This window comes from Elaeis guineensis, chromosome 11 (genome assembly GCF_000442705.2).
Source record: "Elaeis guineensis isolate ETL-2024a chromosome 11, EG11, whole genome shotgun sequence".
NCBI classification, from domain to species: domain Eukaryota; kingdom Viridiplantae; phylum Streptophyta; class Magnoliopsida; order Arecales; family Arecaceae; genus Elaeis; species Elaeis guineensis.
In genome coordinates, this window is record NC_026003.2 from 22883463 (window position 1) to 22903905 (window position 20443).

Sequence of the window (20443 nt, forward strand, 5' to 3'; positions counted from 1 at the left end):
CTAAATCAATCGAACTGGGCTAGCTCAATTGATGACATCCAGACCCTAACTCCTGTTTGTGTAATCTAGTTAGGTTCATTTTCATATGGTAATGAGATATGTCGTGATCTCATCATCGACATCATCGAAACTCCTTTCGATGGACCAGAACTCTTCTGATTCAGACAATTAGAATGATCGATCATCAAGATCATTCTAATTGCTCCCAAAATCTACCAGTGACACCTAACAGTATATGGTGGCAATCCATCAGAAATGAAGATAAACCTTTCGGTGTAGCTACCTGTGTGATTGAGTTTCTCTATCATAAGTCCCGACTGAATTAGGGTTAAGGTGAACTTGTCAAACCCAACATCAGTCATATGAATCAATCGATCGATCCAAGTTCGATGTGAAACCATAATGGAAAATTCGTTTTCATTATTTCACTCTGCCATGGTCATGGGCTTAAGGACTCGATCTTTCGATCATCATAGGACTACTCCTCTTATCTACCGAGGTTGATAGATCCCATCTTGGTGCAATCTGGTTCTTACAATGAATATGCTACAGCCAACATACACCTCAGATTTCGAATGATTAGGAGATTAGTTATAATGTAGTCAAACTATAACACACTCAAGGTGAACTGTCGATGTATCTCAGGTCAAAAAACTAGACACACAGCTGCAGCATCGAGCTAGTCATCGATGAGAAGGTAGATTTTTTTATGACTGCTCAAGGTGGTCACGTCAGTACTCTTGTTCTCAACGAATGCTGTACTCTTACTCCGATGTCTCTATACCATAGACTCAAGACACATCTATCTAAGGAACGATCGTACACCAACCTTCCGGATCGATCACCATCCTCGTGATGATCCTATGGTTAGGAGCTGTTTATGAGTTAGTTATGTAAATTCTTGCCTTAAATTTTCCACTCTTAAAAATATAAATTAACATTCCTACTAATTCAAAGATGTATCACAAACATAATGTACACAATGTGATAGTAGAATAACTCTTTTATTTATTTATAATCAAAATTATAAATTTACCTTATATTTGTATAGGAATGTATCAGCCAATCTGGCATCTAGACACACATCTAACAGGGCATAAAGCATATACATGTTCATCAAATAAATTTAATGGTAGAAAGGTTAAGAAAATATAGATTTCAAAAGGAACCATTGTGACTAACCCCAAAGGACCCAAGTTAGCTTGGTACCTAAGGTTAAAATTTGATCTCATGTGTGCAGGTGTGTCTTGCATCCTAAGCAACAAAAAGGAAGTGATATCTTGATAGTAGATGCTCAAGATACATGACAGGTGATGAATCATAATTCATCACATTAGAAGTCAAGAATAGAGGGATGGTCACCTTTGGAGATAATGACAAAAGAAAAATTATTGGTATCAATAACATTGGTATCACTCCTTCCACTTGCATTGAAAATATTTTATTTGTAGATGGTCTTAAATATAACCTGTTAAGTATTAGTCAATTTTGTGATAAAAATTATAAAGTAATTTTTAAATCATCTATGTGCATTGTAACTAGTCCCACGGATGCTAGTACTAGATTCATTGGACATAGACATGACAATGTTTACATGATTGATTTGGATAATCTCTATTTACAAAGCATGCAATATCTTATGGCCATAAATGCTAAAATTAATGAGACTAGTTGGCTTTGGCATCACAGGCTTGCACATATTAGTATGCACACACTTTCTAAAATCATTAAAAGGGATTTGATTGTTGGTTTGCCAAAAATTAGTTTTGATAAAGATAAAATATGTGATGCATGTCAATTAGATAAACAAACAAGAGTTTTTTTTAAATATAAAAATATTGTTTCAACTTCTAAACCTCTAGAACTCTTGCATATAGATTTATTTGATCCTACAAGGATAACTAGTGTAGGAGGAAAAAGATATGGTTTTATAATTATTGATATTTTTTGTATTTTATTAGTTTTATTTTTAGCTTCTAAAGATGAAATATTTTCTACATTCTCTAAGTTTTACCAAAAAGTTTCAAATGAAAAAGGTTTACCAATTGTTTCTATTCAAAGTAAACATGGAACTGAATTTGAAAATAAACACTTTGAAAAATTTTGTGATGAAAAAAGTATAGATCATAATTTTTCAGCACCTAGAATACCACAATAAAATAGAGTAGTTAAAAAGAAAAATAGAATACTAGAAGAAATGACACGTACCATGCTATGTGAAAGCAAGCTATCAAAGTACTTTTGGCAGAAGCAATTAACACAGCATGTTATATTCTAAATGTGCCTTAATAAGACCAATTTTAAAGAAAACACCTTATGAACTATGGAAGGGTAGAAAGCCTAATATACGTTATTTTCATATTTTTGGTTGCCGGTGTTTTATTTTGAATAATGGCAAAGATAGCTTAGGTAAATTTGATGCTAAATCTGATGAAGCTATCTTTTTTGGCTACTCCACTTCTAGTAAAGCTTTTAAAGTATTTAATAAAAGATCACTAGTAGTGGAAGAGTCAATTCATGTTATTTTTGATAAAAACTAATGACCTTCCATTAAGAAAGAGAGAGGGTACTGATGATGCAGGTATCATAGAAGATAAAATGAAAGAACTCACCCTAAATAACTCGGATCAACAAAACAAGGATCAGATGGATGAAAAATATGAGGATGAACATATCAATGATTAGAAATTCAAGAGCAACCTCAAGACACATGTAATCTTCCAAAAAAATGAAGGTATATCCACAATCACCCTAAAGAATTAATAATTGGTGATCTGGCATAAGGTATTAGAACTAGATCTTCACTTAGAGATATTTGCAATTATGTAGCTTTTGTTTCTCACTTAGAACCTAAAATAATAGATGAAACTGAAAAAGATCATAATGGATAATTGTCATGCAAGAAAAATTAAATCAATTTAAAAAAAATAATGTATGGACACTGGTTGCAAGACTTAAAAATCATCCAATAATAAGAACCAAATGGGTATATAGAAATAAATTAGATGAAGATGGAAATATTATAAGAAATAAAGTAAGATTAGTTACTAAAGGATATAATCAACAAGAAAAAATTAATTTTGATGAAATATTTACTCCTGTTCTAGACTAGAAGCTATAAGAATGCTACTTCTTTTGCTTGCTTTATAAATTTTAATTTATTTCAAATAGATATTAAGGATACTTTTCTAAATATTATATTGCTGAAAAAGTTTATGTTGAATAACTCCTGATTTTGAAAATTATAAATTTTTAGATCATTTATTTAAATTAAATAAAAATTATTGAATTAAAATAAATTTTTAGAGCTTGGTATGAAAGATTAAGTAAGTTTTTATTAGAAAATAATTTTTCAAGAGAAAAAGTTGACACTACTCTTTTTATAAAAAGAAAAGATAAAAAATTCTAATTATACAAATATATATTGATGACATTATATTTGAGTCTATTAATAAAAATTTATATCAAGAATTTATCAAGCTTATGCAGGAGGAGTTCGAACTGAGCATGATGGGAGAACTCACATTTTTCTTCGAACTCCAGATCAAAAAATGAAGAAAGGGATCTCCATCACCCAATGTAAGTACACAAGAGAGCTATTAAAAAAATTTAGAATGGAGAGCTCAAAAATTATAAGTACCCCTATGACCCCTTTCTGTAAATTAGAAAAGGATGAGCATGATAAAAGTGTTGATGCAAAACTTTATAGAGGTATGATAGGATCTTTATTATATCTGACTGCAAGTAGATCTAATATAATGTTCAGTGTATGTATGTTACTAGATATCAATCAAATCCTAAAGATCACACTTAAATGCTGTTAAAAAAATTTTAGATACTTACAAGGAACAAAAACCTAAGTCTTTGGTTTTCAAAACAATCATCTATGAACTTAATAGGTTTTTCAGATGCAGACTTTGTTGGATGTAAATTTGATAGAAAAAGTACTAGTAGAATTTATCAATTTTTAGGAGTGAACTTAATCTCCTGGTTTAGCAAGAAATAAAATTCAATGACTTTGTCTACGGCTGAGGTCGAATATATTGTAACTGAAAATTGCTATGCTCAAATCTTGTGGATTAAGCAACAGTTCATAGATTTTGATATTGAACTTAGAAATATTCCATAAAATATGATAACACTAGTGCCATCAATTTAACCAAAAATCTAATTCAATACTCTAAGTCAAAATATATTGAAATTAGACATCATTTTATAAGAGAACATATTCAAAATAATGATATAATGCTTGAATACATAAATACCAAAAATAATTAGCTGATATTTTTACTAAAGCTCTTAATAAAAATAAATTTTATAAAATTAGGAGAGAATTGGACATCTTAGATCCTTCTATTTGAATCATAATTTTACTTCCAAAATTTTTTTAAAAATTTTTAATTTTATTATCCTAATTTTGGGAGCCATCTATCATTTTTTGAGATTTTTTTAAGTCATTTAAAAATTCTTCAATACTATTCAGATACCTTCTTGAATTTTTATCCATAGAATTTTTTTATCAAAAATCACATCAAAATTTACATAGACCCTCCATAACCTTCTCCTCGATGTGATCATTTTTTGATTTCTTCTTTTGATTTTTTTTGCTATTTAAATCATTTTTTCCATCGCCTGAAAGAGCCCTGAATGGGTGTCCCATGGGACATCCCATTCATGCGCGTAGGTCACTTATAAGTGAGCCCACCCGATATTTTCTAATAGAATAGAAAGTTGGGATGCCTCAAATCCCAAGCCTTCTCCTCTCCCTCTCATCCCAATCAAGAATCCACATCCTTGCTCTCCCACAAATCTCAAAATCCCTCCAAACCAAAACTCATTCTTCCAAATCCATCTTTCTCACGGGTCATTTTCAATTTTTCTTAAATCTTCAAGTCCTAGCCATCAAATCCATGGGAAATCACTCAAAAACCCTCTTCTCCTCTTTGATTCGGTTCAATCCAACCCTTCTCCACTCTCTAGATCACTTTTCATCATCTTTTTTGCATCATGACCCCCAAGATGAGGATGCCACAAAGGAGAAAGTTTGTGAGATCCTTGGAGGCTGAGGAGAGAAAGAAGAAGATTGCTCAAGAGCCGCCCCTTGCTTCACCTCCTGTGACACCAAGTAAGATCCCCTTGTCTTCTAAAAAAGTTACATTAGGTAGGAATGTAGATTTCAAGTTTTTAAGACAAGATGGATTTTTTATTGGGAAAAAGATGATTATACAAGGTTGGAAATTCTTTTTGAGCTTGTTCGAACCAGTTCACATAGATTTGGTGAAAAATTTTATTCCAATCTATTTTTCTCTGAGGGAGTCTTAAAATCTACTGTTAAGGGTGTTCAGATCATTTTAAATGCTCCAAGACTAGGTAGATTACTTCAAATACCTTATGAAGGTAGTTGTTTGGATGAACTGCCTAAGAAAGAGATTGGACTTAGGACCATACTGGGGAGAGATGATGTGGAAGATTTTCTAAAGATTGAGGCTAAAGATCTTGTGTGGAGATGAGACTACTCCACCATATGGTATCTAGGATTTTCTTTCCCAGAGGGGAAGATATGATCTGATGATGGAGAGAGACATATGTCTCACGCACCATGTTATTTCAGAGTCTCCTCTGAACCTTCCATTTTTAATGATTGATGCTATGAGGAAGCCTTGAACAGATCCAAGGCTCCCTTTGAAGTGAAATTTGAGTGTAGGGGTAAAATGATAATTTTAAATTTTTTTCAAAATTATAATTTTACAGTGAAAATTATTAATTAATCTAATTAATAACATATATTAACCCTACATAAGAATCTAAATATGATATATATATAGCATGCATTTAAATTTAAAATTTAAACTTCTACAGTAAATATTTTACTGTTATGTGTTCAGAACACATTACCTTTGTGTGGATAGTCGATCGTCGTAATCTGATCATCATCGAAAAGGTCTGACCATTGCAACACAGCCACATAATATATCTGGCCTCTGCGGATCATCCACACGAAGCTTCCGATCTGATCGGCTCCTCATGAATGCTAGTTCGTTGCAGAACCCTTTCGACGGTCGATATTGATCGAACTCCTTCAATCTTGATCTATTGACTTTTTGGATACTTTGGATTGTCAGTAGATGTAGTAGAGAGGTTGATGAAGCTCTCCCTAAAATTTGGTGGGCTCACGACACTCGTAGCTCACCTTCTCACTTCCCGAACCCTAAGCCAAAACCCTAGGGTACTCACTGAAGAAATTTGCACCCACTCTGTTTCTTTCTTTTCTCTCCTTTTCTTTTCTTTTCTCATGCAGAAAGCTTTCTCATGCCACACTTCTCTCTAGGATCAGATTAGCGTACGCCTTATCTTCTCTTCCTTTTAAAAATAGTGCAAAACGCATCTTTGCAGCATTTTCTCCGCGTGAGAGGATAAAGATAAGTGGTTACTCATTTGAATTCAAATCAAATTTGAATTCAAATGCCCACCAACTCATGTTTATCCACTCTTGGTGTGAGAAGAGAGGGGCGTGGGCTACTTTATGCGTGGATAATTTTCTTGAGAAACCTTTTCTCTGTGGAAGAAGTGGCGCACAAAATAAACAGGTGGCGCAGGGATTTGTTAACCATTCAAATTCAAACATCTTTTGAATTTGAACGGCCAACCAATCTCATCTTTATCCATTCAAAATGGCACACAAAGAAGGGGCGTGGGATGGCTTCTGCATGGGAGAAAATTCATGAGAAGTTGTTTCTTGTGAATTCAAATGGGCACAGATGAGTGAAGTGGCGCAGGGAGAGAATTCAAAAGGTGGTTTCAACTTAATTGAGCCAACCTAATCAAAATAGGTTAGTCACAATTAGACTAAGTTAAACAAAACTTAATTAGGCTTAATAAAATTTTAATCAAATCAAAATTGACTAAGCCCAACCCCTGATCAGATCAGGGACCAAACCACCTTGGTGATTAGGTCAACACTTAACCTAATCGGGCCAAACCCAACTGAATCCAATTCAATTGGACTTGATCCAAAAATAATTACTCAATCAAATTGAGTTAATTAGTGATCAAATCACTAATTAAATTTTCATAAATACTAAATCCAAATCCGATGGGCAATCAGGTATCAGAGTCCATCAATATGAAACTCTGATCAAAAAGTCCCAAACCAGTGGACTCTTGACCCCGATACCCAAAATGTGTGGTACTCATGATCAGAGAATCCTGATTCTCGATCATAGAATCTCAGACATGTAGGACTCATAGTCCACGAGATTAGGACTCTTCATCAGCCATCAGATCAGATAGGAACCTCTAATGTGTGTGACCCCGCAGGTTCGAACCTAAGCCGGTAGCATAGGAACCAATTCCTGTACTAATCAAAGTGACCATCTAGCAATGGTATCCGATGTCCGGATAAATTGAATAGAAGCAATCGCAACACTCAGAACGTACGTGAATATGGTTACTTTATAATTCATCCCTTTTGACCTTTGTGTTTAGGATGACTCAGGGTTAAACTGTCAATCCTGATCAGATCATCCGAATCATGCTCAACTCAAACAGTCCTGTGACTCCTCACTAGGACTACCCTGGCCAAGGTTTTTCTAAATTGAAACACGACTGTACATAGCTCCTGAACTGGAGAGGTCAATCCCATCTTGACACATGCATCGACAAGTCAAGTACTTGACTACACCCAGCAGCCTTCCATCACTGAATTAGAAATTCTGGTAGTCCAGTGCCTAAGTGCAGTGAGTTGCATGCAAGTCACCATGATGGTCTCAGGTCGGAGGGACAGTTATACCCATATCCCATCAGAGAAAATTTTGACAGCAGAAATAGCTCCGAAGTCGGTCACGTTCAGTGTAGATGTACCCTTACATCTCACCAGTATGCCATACCAATGTCTCCACACTCCTTGGTTAAGATGACAACCAACCCATATGACACACAACGACCTATGCTTGATAAACGTTGTTGTCCTTGGTAACAACGTATCTTTTGATCGCGAACAGGTTTAAGGACTAAACGACAAATCCTCCTTTGTCGAGTCTAAATAGTCCTAAGGACTTCACCACAACACAGGAGTTCATTAGAAGATGAAATAATTTGTGATGAAAAATACCAAAATAACTTTTATTTATTTATAATTCATATACTAATACAAGAATGAGCACAACCGTCAACAGGCTGACGATTGGCTTTGGGACACTATTCCCAACAATCTCCCACTTGGCCTAAAGCCAATCAGTGCAGTATCTAATACCCATCTTCGACTTGAAGTCATCGAACTCCTTCACCGCAATGACTTTAGTGAATGGATTGGTCAGATTCTCTTTTCCATCGATCTTCTGAAGGTCGATGTCATCTCGATCCATAATTTTTTGGGTGAGATGGTAGCGGCATAGAATATGCTTCGTCCGCTGGTGTGCCTTCGATTCCTTCGCCTGAGTAATAGCTCCAGAGCTGTCACAGTAGAGCAAAACTGGACCAACAAGGGAGGGTGCTACTCCGAGCTCGGTGATGAATTTTCTCAGCCACACCACTTCTTTGGCAGCATCTGATGCAGCGACATACTCTGCCTCACAAACTAAATCAGCCACTGTGTGCTGCTTGAAACTCTTCCAGCAGACAGCCCCACCATTAAGGGTAAAAATAAATCCTGACACACTCTTGCTGTCATCGTGATCAGATTGGAAACTAGAGTCTGTAAACCCTATAAGTCTCAAGTTCGATTCACCATAAACAAGCCACTGGCCCTTAGTATTTCTTAAATACTTCAGGATGATTTTAACAACCTTCCAGTGATTCTCCCCTGGATCAGATTGGTATCTACTCACTACCCCTAGTGAGTATGCCACATCTGGTCGTGTACATATCATGGCGTACATGATAGATCCCACTGCCGAAGCATATGAAATTCTACCCATACGCTCTCTCTTGAGGTGTTGTCGGACAATCCCTCTTCGAGAGAGAAATTCTATGGCCTATCGGTAGATAGCCTTTCTTGAAATTCTCCATGCTGAACCTCTTCAGCATAGTATCAATGTACATGGACTGAGATAAATCAAGCAACCTTTTAGATCTATCCCTATAGATCCTCATCTCTAGGATGTAGGAAGCTTCTCCCAGATCCTTCATGGAGAACTATGACGACAGCCAAATCTTTATTCTCTGTAATGCAGGGACATCATTCTCGATTAAGAAAATATCATCTACATATAATACAAGAAATACTACTACTGGACCATTAGCCCACTTATAAATGCAGGACTCTTCTTCGTTCTTAACAAAACCATACGTCTTGATCGTCGTATCAAAACGTATGTTCCAACTCCGGGATGCCTGCTTAAGTCCATAAATGGACCTCTGTAGCCTGTACACCTTAGACCCATCTATGGATGTGAACCCTTCAGGTTGTATCATATACACCTCTTCATCCAGCTCTTCGTTTAGGAAAGCTATCTTCACATCCATCTGCTAGATTTTATAGTCCAGATGGATAGCTATCGCAAGCATAATCCGAATGGATTTGAGCATTGCCACAGGAGAAAATATCTCATCATAGTCTATACCATAATGTTGACGATATCCTTTGGCAACCAGACAGGCTTTATAGGTCTTCACCTTTTCGTCTGTGCCCCTCTTCCTCTTGAAGACCCACTTACACCCTATGGATTTTACTCCTTCGGGTGGGTCAACCAATGTCCACACATCGTTGACCTTCATGGACTCCATTTCGGATTTCATAGCCTCTAGCCATTTATCAGAGTCCGATCTCTGCATTGCATCCATGTAGGTGATCAGATCCTCACCGTTTTCATCAAGTTCGACAGGATCGCCGTCTCGGACCAAAAAATCATAGTATCTGTCCGGTTGACGTGGTACTCTACTAGATTATCTTAAGGGTGCTAGAATAATGGGCTCCGAATATGATCTAACCAAATCCGGTTCAGGTTCAGCAACTTGTGTTGGTTTTTTCATCTGCCGAACTTCCTCAAGTTCTACTTTAGAGGCAACAGTCCCTTCACCAAGGAACTCCTTTTCCAAAAAGATTGTCTTAAGGCTGACAAACACCTTTTGCTCATCAGCTAGGTAGAAATAATACCCTTTGGTCTCTTTTGGGTATCCTATGAAATAACACTTGTCAGACCTAGGTCCAAGCTTGTTCGTAATTAAACATTTAACATAAGTCGGACACCCCCAAACCCTAAGGTGCGAGAGTACTGGCTTACGTCCTATCCATATCTCATATGGCGTTTTGGTTACAGAATTACTCAGAACCCTATTTAGAAGGTAACAAGCCGATTCGAGTGCATATCCCCAGAGGGAGATCTGCAGACCAGCAAACCCCATCATGGATCGAACCATGTCCAACAAGGTCCGATTCCTCCTTTCAGACACACCATTATGCTGTGGTGTTCCAGGAGGTGTCCACTGAGAGAGAATCCCATTCTCCCCAAGATATGTCAGAAACTCATTGGAAAGGTATTCACCTCCTCGATCAGATCGAAGAGTTTTAATACACTTTTCAGTTTATTTTTCTACCTCATTTCGGAATAGCTTGAACATTTCAAATGATTCCGATTTATGCTTCATTAAGTAGACATACCCATACCTCGATAGGTCGTCAGTGAAGGTTATGAAGTAGAAATATCCACCTCTTGCACTTGAGCTCATGGGTCCACATACATCAGAATGTATCAGATCCAAGAGTTCACTGGCTCGCTCACCTTTTCTAGTAAAAGGTGATTTGGTCATCTTCCCAAGAAGACAGGACTCACAGGTTGGAAGTGATTCACAATCACCAACTTCAAGAATTTCTTCTTGAGCCAACCTGTTTATCCTGTTCTTATTGATATGACCTAGCCTACAGTGCCAAAGGTAGACTTCTGACACATTATTCATTCTAGGGTATTTACCGGAGGTTTGAACCACATTAATAGGCTGTGATAGTAAGTAAATTCTATTATTTAGTTATCTAACAAACATTGTAACACCATTCAAAATGATACTGCAAATATTTTTTTTATTAAAAATTCATAACTGTACATGGCCAAAAGGTCTACAGATATAATATTTAATAAGAAAACTTGGATAATAGTGACATTCACTCAGAATTATATTACGAGAATTGATTACAAGGTTCATGATTCCTAAAGCTAGAACTGGAACTTCACTTCCATCTCCAACGTTCAGGAACCTCTCGCCTTCATCAAATCTCCTACTGACCTGCAGACCCTGCATCGAATTATAGATATGATAAGGGCTTCTGATATCCAATATCCAGACAGTAGTATCATAATTGAAAAAGTTGCAAGGTGTTATCATACAATTACCTTGCTTCTTCTTCGACCTGTTCGGGTCCAGGGAGGTAATGTATAGAGGACAGTTCCGCTTCCAGTGTCTCTGCTTCTTACAAAAGAAGCACTCCGTCTGGCTCTGGTCGGGCTTGCGCTTCTTGGTCTGACCCTGTGCAAACATCCCAGCATGCAGCTACACCTTCTTATGTTTCTTCTTCTTATTTTTCTTCCCTTTCTTAAAGGATCAACGTCCAGAAGAAGACCCTCCCACAACATTCACCGACTCCTTATGGAGCTGGTGGTTTTTCTCAAAGTTCTGCAGCAACCCCAACAAGCCGTGGTAGTTCACTGTAGGCTTTGTCATCCGAAAATGAGTAAGGAAGGGGAGGAAGGACTTGGACAAAGAATTAAGGATCGCATCCTTAGCGAGCTGCTCGTGCAAGGGAAAGCCCAGTTTACTTAGGTGCTCAATCATTTCGATCATGTACAATACATGATCGATGACTGAGACCCCATCCCTCATTCGAGTATTGAAAATGACACAACTAATTTTGTTCCTTTCAACATCGTTAGGCATGCCAAAAGAGTCGTTCAATATTTGAAGCATCTCCTGCGGCTAGGCATTCTCGAACCTACGGCTGAACTCATCATTCATTGCCGCCAGCATTATGCACCGAACGGTGGTGCGGTCATTGAGCCACTTCTAGTAACTATCTCGGACCACCCCTCTAGCATTCGGGGCTGGCTCCTCAGGTGCCAGATCCGTTACTACATAAAGGATTCGCTTAAGCTCAAGGACGATTTTCAATTTTTGATACCAGCTATCAAAATTAGGTCCCATGAGCTTGTCATTATCTAATAATGACCAGAGCGACAGGGTAGTGGCCATAGCTGCATAAAGGAAAACCAGACCATTATTAGTATATAAATTATTAATACTAAAGACTTAGACTTTAGTCTAAAGTTTCTCTCAATATTTTTACAAACTGGTAGCCTCAACCTCCAATTCGAGGAATTACTTTAATTCTTAGTGGGTACTAGAATCCACACAGACTACACACGAGCCCAACTTTGGTTGGTCAACCCATGTGCATCTATGGGTAGGTTCATAACCAGTTGTTTCTCTAAACAACTTCTAGTAATTAATTTTGCCCCAAAACCTAATCAGTAGGCTTTGGCCTCCACTGAAAAGATCTGGTTAGGTCCAACCATTAACATGATTAGATTTGGTGAATCAGACCAATAAATGATCAGACCCGACTTTGACCGACCAACCTGACCACCATCAGAAAGACTCAACCAAATTATCATATTATGAATGATAATTCCATTAGTCAATAAGCACCAAGCCTTTGGGCCTCCAATGATTATTAAACTAATAGACTCATTATCACTCACTTAATGGGAGGCTATGACTTAGTTATCACTATAACTTAATCATTTTAGGGACCTAATAATTTTTGAAGATTTTTATTAAAGGATAGAAGAGAAGAAATTATCCAGCCAATTTCAATCCTCTCACTGACTTCACCAAGTTAGATTAAAAAAGATTTAATTAAAGCTGGCATTAGGAGCACCTAAATCAGTCACACTGATTTACCTAATGACATGGGTGAGCCCTAATCACCAAGTGATCTAATCAAAATCTAACTCACCAAGTTGGCCAGGTAAGTGAGATCAGTGGTGAGGATAAGCCATTAACTCATCAGAGATCAAATCAATGCGAGTAGCTCCCACTTAAAAACCACTGGTCAGACTGTCGAACTTACCTTAGACACCAACCGATTCATTAGTTTTAATTTGATCAACTTAGTAAATAGGGTTTCACTGCGTAGCCATGAATTAAGTCCATCTTGATCTAGTTAAAGATATGGACTAATTCAACTATAACTATTGGAGTTGAGTCTAGAGTGTCCTTGACCTAATCTAATTCAACTTTTGATTAGATTTGATCAATTACTCTAATTTAGTCCATTTCTTTAAGCTAACCTTAGGTCTAACCCAATTATGGACCTAATCCATCTAACCCATTGACCCACAAGTTTATGCAATTATCTTAGATCTTAATTCATAATTCTAGACCAACTAGACAACACTTAATTCTTTTAATTAAGTATTTGGACTGATGGGTCAGGATTTGGCATTTCGAAAATAATTTTCAAATTTGAAAGATTTTATTTTTTGTTCACCAAATGTGTTGACTCATTTCACAAATGGATCAGCACATTTCATAAACAGCAATCCTATTGCTAATTACATAACAGAAAATAACTCAATTAAAATAAATTATAAATATTCCTTTAGATCTAATCTAATACATTCATGATAAATTTTACAATTGAACCTTTACAATTAAATCCTTTCGCTGCTTCGTCTGCATGGGATATAATCGCATCGGCACCCCTACCACCATAGGAGAACCCCATCGAATGGGAGGAGAGGATCTTTAAACCCTACTTTTCTCCTATGACCGGACGACCATGGCAACTGACTCAATTAAACTACTTGCTACTTGGATCAAGTATATCTAAATATATCAATTTTAAAATTTAAATTTTAAATTTTAAATTTCAAATTTTGAATTTCAAATTTTAAACAAATTTCAAATTTTAAATTTTAAATTTTTAAATTTCAAATTTTGAATTTCAAATTTTAAATTTTAAATTTTGAATTTTAAATTTAAAATTTTAAATAAATTTTAAATTTCAAATTTCAAATTTTGAATTTCAAATTTTTGAATTTTTGAATTTTGAATTTCAAATTTTAAAATTCAAAATTCAAAATTTGAATTTTAAATTTCAAATTCAAATTTTAAATTTAAACTTTTTATTACTTAATCTACACATGCAAATGTATATCATATTTTAGAACCTGCTCTGATACCATTTGAAGTGAAATTTGAGTGCAGGGGTAAAATGGTAATTTTAAAATTTTTTTAAATTTTAATTTTATAGTAAAAATTATTAATTAATCTAATTAACTAACATATATTAATCCTACATAAAGATCTAAATATGATATATATATATAGCATGCATTTAAATTTAAAATTTAAACTTCTACAGTAAATATTTTACTGTTATGTGTTCAGAACATATTACCTTTGTGCGGATAGTCGATCGTCGCAAATTTGATCATCATCGAGAAGATCTGACTATCATAATATAGCCACATAGTGTGTCTAGCCTCTGTGGATTGTCCACACGAAGCTCCCGGTCTGATCGACTCCTCACGAATGCTAGTTCATTGCAGAACCCTTTTGACGGCCGAAGTTGATCGAACTCCTTCGATCTTTATCTACCAACTCTTTGGATGCTCTGGATCATTAGTAGATATAGTAGAAAAGTTGATGAAGCTCTCTCTAAAATTTGATGGGCTCACAACACTCGTAGCTCACCTTCTCACTTCCCGAACCCAAGGCCGAAACCCTAGGGTACTCACCAAAGAAACTTGCGCCCACTCTGTTTCTTTCTTTTCTTTTCTCATGCAGAAAAGCTTTCTCATGCCACACTTCTCTCTAGAATCAGATTAGCACATGCCTTATCTTCTCTTCCTTTTAAAAATAGTGCAAAATGCATTTTTGCAGCATTTTCTCCATGTGAGAGGATAAAGATAAGTGGTTACTCATTTGAATTCAAATCAAATTTGAATTCAAATGCCAACGAACTCATGTTTATCCACTCTTGGCGTGAGAAGAGAGGGGTGTGGGCTACTTTGTGCATGGATAATTTTCACGAGAAACCTTTTCTCGTGTGGAAGAAGTGGCGCACAAAATAAAGGGGTGGCACAGGGATTTGTTAACCATTCAAATTCAAACATCTTTTGAATTTGAATGGCCAACCAATCTCATCTTTATCCATTCAAAATGGTGCACAAAGAAGGGGCGTGGGATGGCTTCTGCGTGGGAGAAAATTCATGAGAAGTTGTTTCTCGTGAATTCAAATGGGCGCAGATGAGTGAGGTGGCGCAGGGAGAGAATTCAAAAGGTGGTTTCAACCTATTTGAGCCAACCTAATCAAAATAGGTTAAGCACAATTAGACTAAGTTAAATCCAACTTAATTAGGCTTAATTAGGTTTAATAAAATTCTAATCAAATCAAAAATTGATTAAGCCCAACCCCTGATCAGATCAGGGACCAAACCACCTTGGCGATTAGGTCAACACTTAACCTAATCGGGTCAAACCCAACTGAATCCAATTCAATTAGACTTGATCCAAAAATAATTACTCAATAAAATTAAGTTAATTAGCGATCAAATTATTAATTAAATCTCTCACAAATACTGAGTCCAAATTCGATGGGCAATCGGACATCAGAGTCCATCGATATGAAACCCTGATCAAAAAGTCCCAAACCAGTGGGACTCTTGACCCCGATATCCAAAATATGTGGTACTCAAGATCAGAGAAATTTGATTCTCGATCATAAAGTTTCAGACATGTAGGACTCATAGTCCACGAGCATTAAGACTCTTCATCAGCCATTAGATCAGATATTAACCTCTAATATGTGTGACCCCGCAGGTTCGAACCAAAGCTGGTAGCATCGAAACCAATTTCTGTACTAATCGAAGTGACCATCTAGAAATGGTACCTGTTGGGTATAAAATACCCACAGCCGAAACCCTCGGCGAAATCGACAACGGCACAGCTCCGCCCTCCTACGGGAGCCGGGCTCCACCGCCGACATCAGAAAAGCTCCGCCCGGACTCCTACGGGAGCCGGACTCCACCGCCGACATCAGAACAGCTCCTCCCGGACTCCTACGGGAGTCGGGCTCCACCGCCGGCATCGGAACAGCTCCGCCCGGACTCCTACGGGAGCTGGGCTCCACCGCCGGCATCGGAACAGCTCCGCCCGGACTCCTACGGGAGCCGGGCTCCGCCGCCGGCATCAGAACAGCTCCGCCCGGACTCCTACGGGAGCCGGGCTCCACCGTCGACATCAGAACAGCTCCGCACGGACTCCTACGGGAGCCGGGCTCCACCGCCGACATCAGAGCAGCTCCGCCCGGACTCCTACGGGAGTCGGGCTCCGCCGCGACATCAGAGCAGCTCCACCCGGACTCCTACGGGAGCCGGGCTCCGCCGCGACATCAGAGCAGCTCCGCCCGGACTCCTACGGGAGCCGGGCTCCACCGCGACATCATCCTGTTGGTGCAAAAATCTGCTTACGCCGGAGAAGCTGGAGTCGGGGAAGCCGCGGTCGCCGCCGGGACCTGCAAGGGAAGTCTAAACCGGAGGTGGGGTTGCTCCGGCAAGACCCTCCGACGCTCAAGTCAGTTCTCTGCCTCAACAAGAATGGAGTGCTCGAACGGAGAATTTAGCAGAGTTTTGAGATAAGAAATGAGCTTAGAGAATAACGGATCTGAGTCCCCCCTTTTATAGGTGGAGGGGGCAACGGATTGATGGCGACACCTGTAACCGTCAGGTAGTGGGCCGCCTGTGGTCAGGGAAATTTATTGCGAGAGGTAGTGGACTGGGATCGTGGCCATCACCGCAGCTCGCCACGTGGAATCAGTTGCAGGGAGTGGAGCAGCGCCCGTTGTCGTGACTTGCCAGCGGATGGGAGAATCGCCCGGTATCCGTCGCAGGAGGTGGAACAGGTTCGTGGCCGTTATCGTAGCCTGCCAGGGGGTGGTGGAGCGGTGCGGAATCCGCCGCAGGAAGTGGAGCAGGGCGGCGACGGTTACTGCGGCTTGTCAGGGAATGATGGAGCTGTGCGAAATCCGTCACAGGAAGTGGAGCAGGGTCGTGGCCGTTTTGGTGGCTTGCCAGGGGGTGCGGATCTGTTGATTGAAGCTCGACGTCGGTCAGAGCCCGACCTCTGTAGAGGTCCGGGAGAGGTCCTCCTGGCGGCTGGGGTCGGGGGCGGAGTCTGACTTCCGTGGGAGTCTGGGCGGAGCCGTGCTGCAGGGGATGTCGGAAGCGGAGCCCGACTCCCGTAGGAGTCCGGGCGGAGCTGCTCGGTAGCTGATGTCGGAGGCGGAGCCCGGCTCCCGTAGGAGTCCGGGCGGAGCCCTCTCGGAGCTGAAGTTGCGGGCGGAACCCGGCTCCCGTGGGAGTCCGGGCGGAGTCCTCTGCAATCAAAGTGAGAGGTGAAGTCCGGCTCCCGTAGGAGTCCGGACGGAGCTTACCAGCAGTCAAAGTTAGAGGTGAAGTCCGGCTCCCGTAGGAGTCCGGACGGAGCTTACCAGCAGTTGATACTGAGAGCGGGGCCTGGCTCCCGTAGGAGTCCGGGCGGAGCTGTGCTGCAGTCGATGTCGGAGGCAGAGCCCGACTCCCGTAGGAGTCCGGGCGGAGCTGCTCTGATGTCGCGACGGAGCCCGGCTCCCGTAGGAGTCCGGGCGGAGCTGTTCTGATGTCGGCGATGGAGTCCGGCTCCCGTAGGAGTCCGGGCGGAGCTGTTCTGATGTCGGCGGTGGAGTCCAGCTCCCGTAGGAGTCCGGGCTGAGCTGCTCTGATATCGCGGTGGAGCCCGGCTCCCGTAGGAGTCCGGGCGGAGCTGTTCTGATGTCGCGGCGGAGCCTGGCTCCCGTAGGAGTCCGGGCGGAGCTGTTCTGATGCCGGCGGTGGAGCCCGGCTCCCGTAGGAGTCCGGGCGGAGCTGTTCTGATGTCGCGGCGGAGCCCGACTCCCGTAGGAGTCCGGGCGGAGCTGCTCTGATGTCGGCGGCGGAGCCCAGCTCCCGTAGGAGTTCGGGCGGAGCTGCTCTGATGTCACGGCAGAGCTCGGCTCCCGTAGGAGCCCGGGCGGAGCTGCTCTGATGTCGCGGTGGAGCCCGGCTCCCGTAGGAGTCTGGGCGGAGCTGTTCTGATGTCGGCGGTGGAGCCCGACTCCCGTAGGAGTCCGGGCGGAGCTGTTCTGATGTCGGCGGTGGAGCCCGGCTCCCGTAGGAGTCCGGGCGAAGCTGCTCTGATGTCGCGGCGGAGCCCAACTCTCGTAGGAGTCCGGGCGGAGCTGCTCTGATGTCGCGGCGGAGCCCGACTCCTGTAGGAGTCCGGGCGGAGCTGTTCTGATGTCGGCAGCGGAGCCCGGCTCCCGTAGGAGTCCGGGCGGAGCTGTTCTGATGTCGCGGTGGAGCCCGGCTCTCGTAGGAGTCTGGGCGGAGCTGTTCTGATGTCGCGGCGGAGCCCGGCTCCCGTAGGAGTCCGGGCGGAGCTGCTCTGATGTCGCGGCGGAGCCCGGCTCCCGTAGGAGTCCGGGCGGAGCTGTTCTGATGTCGGCGGTGGAGCCCGACTCCCGTAGGAGTCCGGGCGGAGCTGCTCTGATGTCGCGGTAGAGCCCGGCTCCCGTAGGAGTCCGGGCGGAGCTGTTCTGATGTCGGCGGTGGAGCTCGGCTCCCGTAGGAGTTCGGGCGGAGCTGTTCTGATGTCGGCGACAGAGCCCGACTCCCGTAGGAGTCCGGGCGGAGCTGTTCTGATGTCGGCGGTGGAGCTCGGCTCCCGTAGGAGTCCGGGCGAAGCTGTTCTGATATCGACGGTGGAGCCCGGCTCCCGTAGGAGTCCGGGCGGAGCTGTTCTGATGTCGACGGCGGAGCCCGGCTCCCGTAGGAGTCCGAGCGGAGCTGTGCCGTTGTCGATTCCGCCGAGGGTTTCGACTGTGGGTATTTTATACCCAACACCAGTCTCCTTACTTTCGAGTTTGAATTTCAAGCGAAGAAAGTATACAGAGAGAGAGATGGGTACAGCCGGAACCGTCCCTTCGAATCCTACGCACTGCCGCCTCCAGATATTTTGGCATTAAATGAGCGCGTGCCGGAGTCTTTTCGAATTGGAGCGGTATGAGGGGACGCTTAGAAAATCCCACAGGTACACTAGCCTAGGTACGACGCAATTATGATCCTGCCAACCGTCAGCCGCTTTTGGCCGTCTGCCAGGGGGAGTGGGACACGTGTCGGATGCGGACCGGCCAGGGGGTTTTGCGATCATTATGGCGTCGGATCCCAGGGTCTATTTAAACCCGTCCTCCCCCCTTCAGGCATCCTACTCCATTCTTGAGTTTTCGCTTGGTGTCTGTCTTCTCTTCGAGAGCCTGCTCTTGTGAACGTCTTCTCGAGCCGTAGGCGCCTCCCGTTTCTCGTTCCCCAGGTCCCCAGAGCAATATAGGTTAGTGCCAACCTTCTTCTCACCGCCTAGGGGCTTCTCCTCTCTTCATTACTTTTGTGTCTCCTTCCGAGTTAGCCTTCGGTGTCTCGTTCCTCTTTCGGTCTGCCTTTTTAGGGTCCTTTAGGTTCTCCCTCGAAAACTGCTCAAAATGTCCTCTGACTCTTCTGCTCCCGGTAGTTCCGAGAGTTCTTCTGCTTCAAACCCCCAGGTCCCTGTCTCTGCGGACGAACCCACGTTCGGGGCTGGGCCTCGCCCGATTTTCGCACCGGGCGCAATTCCATGCTCGTCGACTTCGGATGAACTCCTTCTGATAAGGGTTCGGTATGGGGTTCCTCCGGAGTACGACCTGGAGCTACCTGGCCCCTCTGACCGGGCCAGCGCTCCTCCTCCCGGTCGCTTCTGTTTGTATCAGGAAGCGTTCCGTGCCGGACTCCGGCTTCCGCTTCCTGTCTTTGTTGCTGCCTTCTTCCGCTTCTTGGACATTTCTCTCGCCTCCGTGGCCCCGAATTCCTTTAGGTTTTTGATAGGGTTTCTCTCTCTCTGCCACATAGCCGAGGTCCAGCCGTCCCTCTCCTTGTTCAGACATTTTTATACCTTCAAACACCATCCTTCGACGAAGGACTGGTGGTACTTCTCCCCCAGTTTGGTAAGAAGGGGTTGCTGAAGGGTGCCCCTTCTTCGATTCACAATTGGAAGGAGAAATTTCTCTTTGTCTACTGCCCGACCCTGGAACTGGGCCTGCCTCCTTGGGGGTCTCTGAGGGATTCCGTCCGTCAGGCTCCCAGCCTGGGGGAGGACGACCTTCAGGCCGCCCAGAAGCTCCTAACTTATCCCGCTCCTTCCCTTCCTAATCTTCTGAGGGAGCAGCTTCTTTTCAACATCGGCCTGAGCCCTCAGGATCCAGCAAGTACTTATCTTTTCTTTCCTTGCCTTCCTCTTCTTTACTTTTTCCTTCCCGCTCTTTTCTTTCTCTTTCTTTTTTTTTTTTTTTTGACTCTGGACTGATCGGTGTCGCTTCTTCTTTCTTTTTCTTCTTTTTTCTTTTTTT